Genomic DNA, 11,956 nt, shown 5'->3' on the forward strand with positions numbered 1-11,956 from the left:
AAATGATATGATATCTCTATGGATTTTCTTCAAGAAAAAGCCTTCATATATACATATGTAGAGAAAATTTTCTTAAATTCTTCAAAAAGATATTTGCGAAAATTTTTTAGAGATTTTGTTTGATATATCTATAGAGGTATCATATATTACCGATAAGATGTTCTTATTAATATATCCAAAGAGATATCACAAGTCATTGAGAATATGTTCTTATTGATATTTCCTCACTAAATACATCTAGCGGAAAACAATTAGCCGTTGCCTAGAAAAAAAAACTATGATCTTTTAATTTATTCTTTCATGCCCTCATTGGGTTTCGAAGACGGCCCAACCGAATAGTATTCACGCACAAACCAACTCAACTGCGTCTGCCTGATTTACGCATTACTTTCACTCACATTAATCACTCAAAGTAAAAATGAATAAATTCTAGTGACTCTCGTAAAGTAATACAATTGAAAGTAAATGAAGACTGACTACAGAAATGATCCTTTGAAGTATAGTCTTTAAAAGTAATACAATTATTTATTATTATACTAGCATTTCCCAGTGGGCTTCGCACCACCATACATAAAATGTTTTTTTTATATCGCAAGAAATTTTTCATATTAAGTTTTCTTTATAGAACTCGAAAAATGTTTAAACAGTTGAATTAGTTGATTTTTTCATTCAACATACTTTCTAAAGATGTCACAATAGCCTTTTCTGTACTTTTTTAAAATTTGATTGTGCTGGTCACCTATATACAGGTAAGGTGAAAGAGCCGATAAAAACTTGTAATTAAACTTTGATTCTTTAATTTCCATTTCAATTTTTTACCCTAAATAAATTATGCTAAAATAAATAAAGTTAAAAATGTTTTTCCAGTTCCTTGAATGCTCCAGTTTTTATTATATTTTCGTCCAAAATTAATATTAACATAATACACTTACAACCACAACAGTACAACAGAAACGCTCATAAGGGGATGTGTATTTGTTGTTGTTTTTCCAATACAGGCATTTCGTATGAGAGGAAACCATTACTCACATAAAATATCATAACTCAGGAACGGCTCCACCGATTTCAATCAAACTTCACACAAACTACCTCCTCAAAGATAGAAAAGAACTCTAAAATTTTTGTGTCAATCGATGCGGCGGTTCTTGAGTTATAAGATTACCAAGGAAATTTAACTTCTTTTTATATATATAGATTTCTAGTAAACAAATAAATCATTCTTAGCGAAACTCCTCGCACAAATTGGAAGGGAAATTTACATAGGCGAATTGTAAAATAATCTGCAGAGATTAACCGATGTCACTGTTACTAACAATAAATAGAGTCGGTAACACAATTGGAAACGTTAGAATCAAAACTAATTGTCGTGGTCTTTCAAATTTCGTTTTGAGTAAGGCGGGTAAACTTCGCTCCCATTTCGAAATAGCGAACTGTCAAAATAATAGTAGGTGTAACATCTATCAGTAAAAGTATAATTTTTGAAAAGAGTATTCCAATACCATAGGTTTTAAAACTTCATACTTTGAAAACGGTTCCACTGTAAATATACATAAAAACGTGTAAGTGTAATACGAGTATGAGTATTTTAATAAAGTAAGTCAAGCGGCTTCTAATGCCATTTGTTAACTCTGCTAAATCTCGTTCGGTACACATTAATTGGCAGGGGCAATGGCAAGGCTTTATTTCCTTGATTTGGTCAGTAAAGTATGAAAAAAATCTCAAAGTGAACATAAGTGAGACTAAAGAATGGATTGCCGAAAAAGTTGTCCTGTCAACTTTGCACCGATCCAATGCTTTGTGTGACACTATCCCATTTCGAATGCATGCAAAATATGGCAAACGCCCATTGCCACGGGCTAACTCATTGCCATTGCCAATGTGGCATGCATCAGCAGAAGTAGAAGAATTATGATTTCATAAATAAATAAAAAACCTGCAGCGCAGAAAACGACAAATAAGTAAATGCCTATAAAAAGGAATAAACGCGTAGGCAAACGGAAAATAAAAAATAAAAAGGCTGGATTTGTTTTGAATTTCCCTACTAAGATTCTACGCCCTAAGGTGGAGTGGACAAAATGACAAACATTTTGCTGGCACACATTATGGTCATAATTTTCAACAGAGATATGTAGTTGGGGCGGCCGTTGGCAGTACCCCATCACTGGCTAACGCGTCACATAGAAGGGCTCGAAGCGTTAGGCTGGCAATAGTGGTGCTGCTGAAACGAGAGCGTGCGGCAAAATAGCCAAATAAAAAAGGTAATAAGTGGGTGTTTAATAACTGCCAGACTTTCAGAGTGGCAGGATACTAGACATTGCCGGTTAGTTAACACCAAATACGACAAACAGGACCCGTATTCGCCCAACGCTCGCAGACAAATAAGCTGATAGTCGAGAGCTGAGAGAAATGTACGAAAAATAAAAGACCAACTCGAATAAACACATTTTGCGCTTTTTTCATCCTGGTGGTAGGAATGACAAAAAAAACCGACAAAGTAACTTTGTGTGACAAACACGAAAAGGGAAACAAAAACTGGAAAAAAAGAAAACCTAAAATGACGATGGGGAAAACAATATTTAACCTGTTTCAGGTGGGGTAAACGTAAGCTTTAAGGAAGATGGAAGCGAAACGAATGGCAAAGTGGTTGCATAGTGGAATGGCATGGAAGTCGCTTGTTTAATTTGCATGGCATTTATGTACCGCTGCCTGTGGCAAAAAGATAACGAAATAACCATTTTAGGCTGGCACCTGCACGCAATATTGAAGCAACAACAACAATTTTTACAAAAAGGGGAAAAAATCTACTAAATACAAATAAACAAGAAGGCCTGCCTTAAAGCAAAATAGCAAAGTTTAAAAACACAAAAAGTGATTACATTGGGAATGGAAGAGAAAAAATTAAAGTGTGCCTTAAGCAAACATTTATTTAGTGACTAAAACTAAAAATGAATATAATTTTTTTTTAAGTTAATAATAATGTATATGTACATATGTATGTATGCCATTTATATTCATGCTTCTATGCACCGCTGTGGCAGCCATTAAAATTCAATTAAAACCGACGAAAAACTAATAATAATCCTCTTGGTCAACCAACTCACATTAACGCTCACACCCGCACCTACACACACACACACACGTACGTACATACATATATATATTCGCATAAAACGGCGTGTTAAATTCTCTCAAATAGTGCAAACTAACATTTCAAGGGAAGCGGAGCGACTGTCCACCATGACTGTTTATCCTGTGGGGCGCTGCCACGTTCATATGTGGCTTCATATTCGGTTGATGGCATGAAACATTGGCCCAGGAGAGAAAATTCCTGACTAACTGTGTAATGTATGTATGCATATGTGTGAGTATGTGTGTGATCTTTACATTGCAATGGGAATGATAAAATACACATGGCCTGGAATGTGCGATTGTGCCAGCTTTTATTCATTAAATGCGCCGACTATCAAGTTATGCCGCGTATTCAACAATTATGCGCATGTGGACAGCCGTTAATGTATGCTTTCGTACACAATCCATAAAACAATTGCACCGAATAACAAAGTGTCAAGCCGCACTAAATAAATTAACTCGATTCGTAGAATCCTGCGGAATGGGGCATCATGTTGAAGGATTTAGAAATGTGTTGCATGTATGTAAATGTTAAATTCGTCAATTGAAGCAGCGAACTTACAAACAAGTTCATCTAGAATAATTACGGGAATTTGAAATTTAGTGTAAGTATCTTCATCAAGACGCACACCACAAATACGAGGAGGAGCTCGGCCAAACACCTAACAAAAGTGTACGCGCCAATTATTTATTTTTTTATTATTTTATCTTCATTAGGAAATAAGAAGCATGAAATCATGAGAGAAAATCTCAAGGTGAATTTTGATGGCATGAGCCATTGCTTGATATGTCATGCGTAAAATGTATTTATTTATTTATAAGAAATATAAATAAAAAAAATCAAATACTTACAATGAATATTTTTCTATCAGGCAATAAGCTGAAATACTCTTATAAAAATATACTCGAAAGTCATGACGGTCGGCGTTTCAAAAAATTTAGTTATCATATGTTGCTTTACGTATTCAGTAGCCAGCGAATATATAGCGCTTTTAAGAACCTAATGAAATCATCTTATATTTATACATAAATATTTATTCGTTTTCCCCTCTATGTTAGTGATCGATAAACTAAAAAAGTAGCGGGCCGATTGAGTTGTAATTCACAGGATAAGTTTGTCTTCAAGCCAAATCGAAGAAAACCATATGATTTTCCAATAGAGGGTCCTGTGGTCAAGATATCTTTAAAAATCATAGTTGTTTTCTGATTTGACTCAGCTTTAAAGCATATATTTGCTACACGAGAGAAATAATTTTGTTCCACGATTGGCTAGATAAGTAGATCTGGAGTTAACATACTGCTACAAATCGTAATCTATGTATTTTCATACATGAAATATATATAAAAGGACAAACTTACTTGAAACTTAAGTTATTGTTTTATATGCGGCTTTCGTTCGGTCCCATTTTTCAATACGCGTCTTTCATTGGAGGCCAAGCTTTACAAATTTTACAAATAGAATTGAACGATCCCTAAAAGTTTTTCTTAAATATGTTTTGTGTTTATAAATCTCGCTTCAGTCTATGGAAACAAGCAGATTAGTTCACTCGCTTTCTTTTGCTTATAATATCATCAGCGGTGATATCCACTACCCCATTCCTTTAGAAGGAATTATGTATTTTGGCAATACCTCAGAACGATAATAAACCATTTCTTAAAAAACTAAAATGGTATAAAGTTTGTTATTTGATTGTTTGGCCACTATAGCAAATTAATCATTAGTAGAATGGGGCAGTGTGGGTATAAATTTGACCGAAGCAGTAGCTCTTTGAATGAATATATAATCCAATATTTGTTGAAAACTACGTCATCTATACATTAAACATGTTTTCTATGCGTCAATTTTAAACTTTTTTTTTGAGTAAAAGTTTTGAAAGTCGATATTACTTAATTGGGACCTTCTAAATCCAACCGCGTCGATTTTGTCTAATTGGCTTCAGTTTTCGAGGTAAGCGAACTGAAAAAGGTCCATGGACCGCTAAGAGCTGATTTAGAAAAAATATTTCACCCTAAGGTGATTCGTAGTGAATGATTTTCAAAACCAACTAAGGTTATATTCAACAAAAAAAAATAATACTAAGCAAAATTTGTACAGAGTAACTTTGAAATTGAGGGATTCAAAGTTCAAATATACTATTGTACATGGTCCAATAAGTTCATAATGTGAGGCATAGATGGGGGCGTCAATATCAAACGCATATGGTATTTAGTGAGAACCGCCCTTTAGGAGCTACTTGTCAAATTTTCATGACATTTTGCCGATAAGTTTGTGAGTTACAGTCGTTTAAGTGAAGCTACTTTTGGTTTTGTGAAAAAAAAAATGGATTCAAAAGAATTTCGTGTATTGATAAAACACTGTTTTTTAATTAAAAAAAAAAACACAGTGGAAACACACCAATGGCTACGGAAGTATTATTCGGACTCCGCTCCGTCGATCGGAACCGTTGAACGATGGTTTCGTGAATTCAGATGCGGTCGTACGGGCACTGAGGACGCAGCGCGTACAGGACGTCCAAATGAAGCAGTTGTTCCAGAAAACATCAAAAAAATCCATCGAAAGAAAAAGCGACCTCATTTAGCAAAGAAAAAAGTGTTGTTCCACCAAGACAATGCACCGGCTCACAAATTAACGATTGTCATGGCAAAATTGCACGAATTTCACTACGAATTGCTTCCCCATCCACCGTATTTCCCAGATTTGGCCCCCAGCGACTATTGGCTGTTTCCAAACTTGAAGAGATGGCTTCAGGGAAAGAGATTTCGATCAAATGAAGAAGTTGAATGCGAAACAGACGCGTATTTTGAAGGACTTTCTATCGATCATTTTTCGAAAGGCATCAAAATGTAGAAGACCGTTGAGAAAAGTGTATCGCCCTAGAAGGGACCTATGTTGAAGAATAAAATGAATTTTGGTTGAAAAAATTGTTTTTACCCTCTCACCTTATGAACTTATTGGACCATGTAGTAGTTTTAAGCCAATTCCCAACGGCAGATATTTTTTTATGAGGAGACTTTTCATGGCACAAATACACTCGGAGGTTCGGCATTACCTGCCGAAGGGCGACCGCTATCAGAAAAACTTTTTCTTCATTCTAATGTTTTACGGAGACTCGAGCAAACGTACTCCGAATTCTGAATGGAAGTCACGCACCAACCTATTCTACATATATGGAAATGAAATAGTTTGAAAATTATTTTTTGCATCATACTATACAATTCGGCCCATTAAATGAGTATTCTTTTCAAACCTTATCATGTAAGGCCGTTTCTAAATGAGCTCTAAGTAGCCCTCAGTAAATTTTGAAATACCGTTATCTCGCAAACTAGGTCCAATCTGCCGAAATACCATTGAATTTCGAAACTTTTGGTAAAACCCGTCAAAACCATTGGCCAAATTGCGCAGGTTATTGGAAAAAATTGCATATCGAAGTTTTTTAAAAATTACTTCATGAAAAGCTTCACAAATAATTTACTATTTTATCACACCTCGTGCAAATACCTATAACTACTGTTATCACTACGGGTTTTGAAAAAAAAACAAACAAACTATTGGTAAACATGCGAAATTGTTATCCGCCAGGGTCAACAAACAAAATTTTGCAATTTGAGCTATTTGAAGTTGTCTTCGATAAATTTTGCTGCTGAAGAGTATCTCAATTCATGCATATAAAATTCATAGACAAATTCAAAAAATTGTTTAGCATAATATTTATTATTAAGTATAATTTCACAATTTGCGCAGCTAAGTTTGCCATCGCTTCTATTTTTAAACTCATCGACACTTGCTAGCAGATTTCAGTATTAATTGCATGCACTAATTTCAGGCATTGCTTATGCAAATAACTGTAAATTTAATACCCACACAAAGCAAACAAATTGACGTTCACACATAAATTGTATTTGTGGCAAATAGAACATTTTGTGAAATTGAATTCAATTTCATGCTACAACAGCTCTCTGACAAATTTAACCAAATAATATTGACCATGAATAAGCGCAATTCCCTGTAAAAGTGGCCAACTCCATTTAAGTTCTATAAATATTTTGATTGCGTATTATATTTTATTTATTTATTCTACAAATAAAGCTTAACAAATTAATACGATGAAAATAAATCGAAGTTTATTCATTGATAGCTTTAACGGTGCAACAAAGTGTGGATCAGTTGAGCGGGGAATTGACATGAAACTTTGAAAGATAATAAAATAAAGTTAGACAATTATTAGCGGCAACGATGCAGATATGAAACCATGCCCATGTAGGCAAAACAATGAAATAAACTATTCGCATGCCTGTTCACACATACATGCATGGCTTCATGTCTACATACATCTGAACGTACGTGTTGAAGTAAATAAATTTTAAATATGCCGAAATATTCGGTAGTTCCAAACCAATGGCAAGCAACCTTTGGCTCAAACTCGCATAGTTTTCGTGCCCGGCAGCTTGCACTCGAGCCAACTGTCTGTGCGCCTGAAAGCAGATAACGAATGTTTGTTAGAGCAAGTTGGATGTGACTCCAGCAGGAAACAATGCGCCCTCTAATTAGAACACAAAAATGTCTCTGTCACATAGAACTTACAGTCAACAGTGATTGTAACCGAGACAATTTGGCTGCAATACCTATACGAGTATGGTGGAAGGGTGACGATGCAGTGGCTGCCAACCGAGTAATAAAATGGGCACAAGGAAGCGATTTATCAAAGATGTGTAGTTTAATTGTTGTTACTGATGACGTTCGTTTTTAATGGGCTTGCTCGTATTTTTGTTATTATTGTATGTACAGTTTTGTCCCTAGCAAATAAAATACTTTATGGTATTTTGGGCAAAAATTTAGGTTGAAAAGGGCGATAAGGCAAGAACAAAGCCCAGTGTTGTATTGGAAGTTAGCCGGAAAGTGGCTTGCAGACTTGGGCGCATAATAAAAATGAGAAATTGCAGCAAACTTTGGAAATTAAACAAAATTGCAAAGAAATATGTAAGGATGGAAAAAGTTTCCTATTTCGGTACCATTTTAAGCCTTATGATTTAGTGCAACATTTTTTTTTCGCTGTCGCATCCCATGAAGCAAATATAGTTAAAGCCTCCAACTCCACCTGCCAACATCGATTGCGCTTGTCTTGCCAAGAAGAGGCGGTAGCATTTTCCACATCATAAATACTGCATGCAACCGCATAATCAAACAGATTCTACGCCACATTCATAACAATTTAAAATTGCATGAGCTCAAATCGGCCGGCGGTTACAGTAGAGGAAATAGAATCTCACAGACAAACGAAATTACGTGACCAATGTGTTTTATTGCGATTTTATTGCGAAAAATAGCAGCGAACGAGCCAAAGAATGAGTAAGCAAGTAGCGAGTAAGCGAGTAGTGGTAGTGTAGCAAATATCTATCTCCATATGGTGATGCTGCAGCAAAAGCAGAGACCGCAACCACCGTCATTGCCATGCTTCCGATGTCTCAGCTTATACTAAACCGACAACTGTGAGGCCAACTGGGATTGGTGGGAGTTATTAACTATGTCAGGTGGTGCGGATGGCGAAGAATAGGAAAAGTACGCAGTTGGCATTATTTTATGAAGAATGGAATTTTGGCACACATAAAATTTCTCTACGATCACACACACACACACAACAGTCGGCGTATCTAATTTAATGCATTATTTATGTGTGCAGTATAATGTATTATGTTTTTGTTGTAGCTACACAATTTTTCACATGACTAGCATGAAAAGGGGAAATATATTGATACACCAACCCATTTAGGGAGTAGTGGCTAGCCGAACATCTTGAAGAATAATGAATTTTAGTGGCAATAGGGGAATTAAATTGATGACAGATTGGAGAATAAATTCAAAAGTCATGTTCAATTTTATAATAGCAAAATACATGAGAAAGTAATCATTAACAACATGTCAAACTGTTGTACATACCTGCCATTTAATTGAATTATTTACTTTTAAGCACGCTAAGAAAAAGCGGGCTAAGAAAAATGTTTTTATTTTTAAACTTAAATAAAGAATTTTAGTCTCAAAAGCGTGGCAAGTCCGGATTTTCTTAAACTTGTGTGATTTGCACACGACTGCATATCTCTTAATTTTTTCAGCTAGGCTGTAATCCTCCATGCCTTATCTGAAAAAATGCAAAAGCAAAATATTGGCTACGGGATGTTATAGCCACATATATGCAAGCCTCCAACTACCGTGAGCACCCTGAGTTTATAAATAAGTTTTCATAGTAAGCGTATATAAAATAATATAAAGCTATGATTTTTAAAAGTCTACCCCATATTCTTCCTACATTAAATTGTTTCATCTGGGATTTTAAATGAATTGCGAGATAATACTACTTTAAAAATAGCAAAGACCGAATTATTCTTGAAATTCTTCGAATTAAAAGAGAGAAATTTCATCCCAGTTACCCATTTTCTTTGAATACACTCGTATTTTCAACCTGTTCAAAGTACAAGGTGGCGCAAAAGTAACCTTGCGATATTTTTTGGCTGTAATTTAAAAAAAAATAAAAACTTTGATTCTTCTTTGTCTTTATTCTTCTATTGTCTTTAAGAGCTACAAGAGTCTGAGGCTTGTTGACATAAACCCACGACTTCAAAAAGCCCCACAAAAAGAAGTCTGGAGCGGTCAAATCAGGCGATCTTGCTGGCCAGTGCAAACCGTCAAATCGCGATATTAGGCGCCCGGGAAATACATCCTTCAGCATATCGGTTGTGGCACGTGCAGTGTGTGCCGTTGCACCGGCCTATTGGAACCACCTGATTTCCAATCCCAATTCATCAAGTTGCGGCAAAAAGAACTCGTTGATCATTGCTCTGTAGCGCTCACCATTCACAGTAACCGTTTGGCCCGCGACGTCTTCCAAGGAAAAAGGTCCGATGACTCCTCCAGCGAAAACAGCACACCATACAGTAACTTTGAGCGGGTGTAATGGCTCTTCGTGGGTTACACGCGGATTTTCAGTGCCCCAGAAGCGTAAATTTTGCTTATTTACGTACCCGCTAAGATGGAAATGGGCCTCATCACTCAAGATTATTTTTGATGAAAAATCATCTTCCTCTTGGTGGTGATTAAGGATGAACGTATGTTAGACGCGATTGGCGGTCAGCAGCTAACAGCTGACACGACGGCGCTTCCATGACATCCTCGGCTACAGCAGCAATATTCTCTGCAGAACGGCTACTCCGTGGTTTGCCACGCCTGGCAGCATCTCGTGTTGTACGAGTCTCTTCGAGGCGAGCGGCTAAGCGTCGCAGTGCTTCACCAGTAGGCGTTGGACGGCGAGGAAATCTGCGACGAAAATCACGTTGTGCAAAGTCACCGACCGATTATTGGTCAAATAAAATATTCCGAGTTCTGGAGCAGTGTAGCGTAACATTGTTTATTGACGTGTATTTCGCATGTGTTTACTACACAAATGTCAAAATAGAACTGACATTAGGGGCCAATCGCAAAATTTATAGCATTTTCTGATAGGAGGATTACTTTAGCGCCACCTGTTACAAAGTAAATCATAAAATTTTTGCTTTAATGAAAATAAGAGCACTTCAATTATTTGCGCTTACCACAATATAATCCCAATGCTAATCGACGTCTTCAAATCAACCCAATCAAATGCATGATTCAAAGGGTGAAAATGCTTAAGTCCACGCATGGGCCATCTGTAGATTTTTAACAAATCATTTTCCAACATAAATATGCGCCATACATGTACAAATAAAGTAAAAAGGCAAATCAGGATCTGGTGTTGGCTCACTTCATTATTGAACAATTTGCAAACGAATCGGGACATTTTTCATTTACGCGCATGAAATACTCATTACATATCATTAACTCCTTGCCAGCGACCAGTGTAATTTATTGCAGCTTTTGCGAAGCCAATAAGTCTACATGAGCTAGAGTACCCCGATGAATTATTGCAATTTCGCTTTTAAATTAAATCGATGCCGTAAAACATCAAAAATCACTCAACTTAATAATATGGATTACCCAATACTTGTGCCTTGTGCATCGAATCAATCAAATCACTCGTTTTATCCGTCAATCAATCGATTGGTTGATCGCTTGAATAGTGGAATAAAACGCAATTTACTTAAAATTATAGCATTTTTTTATTTTAGCAAAATAACAATAAACGGCGAAAGGTGAGGTGCAATTTCCTATGAGCAACCGGCGTCTGCCCACTTTGGTCTGGCCACAAACCGTTTATTGTAATGTTTTTCATCTTGGATATCCCTTGCATCCATCCACCTTCCTCCACTGTCGTTGGCCCTGCTGGCTATTTGCAATTACTTTAGTTATTCATATGGCAAGCGCCCTCTACGGGCCAGCAACAGCACCAACGCGCCAGCACACTCCTTGCAAACATAGACAATTTCTTACCACTGCAATCCGCTCCATTTTGTGAGGGTCAATATCTTTAAACCCCGACTGATTGATGGTTGCTTATGAAATATTTTAATGCATCGATGCGAATATGCAATTCCTTTTATAATAAAAAATATTCTATTCACCCCATCGACCCGCTTCCATTCCATCCATTGCTATGGGTTCTTCTTTTATCGTATGAATGTGTGTAGGATAATAATTTCCCGCTTTAAACTTTGGGTACTTTCGTTGTGATCAAATTACATGTTGATATTACATAGCAACGCGAAATATATTATTACATTTACACTGGATAAGGGGACGAGAAACTTAGGCACCAACAAGCAGAAACTGCAGAGCTTTATTGCCTCTGAACTGTTTTTCTACCTGTGTTCATGTGGATGTCGTACATTGTGTTGTCTACGCAAAGATCGAAAGTTTTTC

General features: G+C 36.3%; 1 pseudogene; it reads right to left on the reverse strand.

Moving 5' to 3' along the window:
• Positions 1-402: 402 nt before the first annotated feature.
• On the reverse strand, positions 403-507 carry LOC128856169 (small nucleolar RNA U3; annotated as a pseudogene).
• Positions 508-11,956: the final 11,449 nt, after the last annotated feature.

Source organism: Anastrepha ludens, chromosome 2 (assembly GCF_028408465.1).
Source record: "Anastrepha ludens isolate Willacy chromosome 2, idAnaLude1.1, whole genome shotgun sequence".
Lineage (NCBI taxonomy): Eukaryota > Metazoa > Arthropoda > Insecta > Diptera > Tephritidae > Anastrepha > Anastrepha ludens.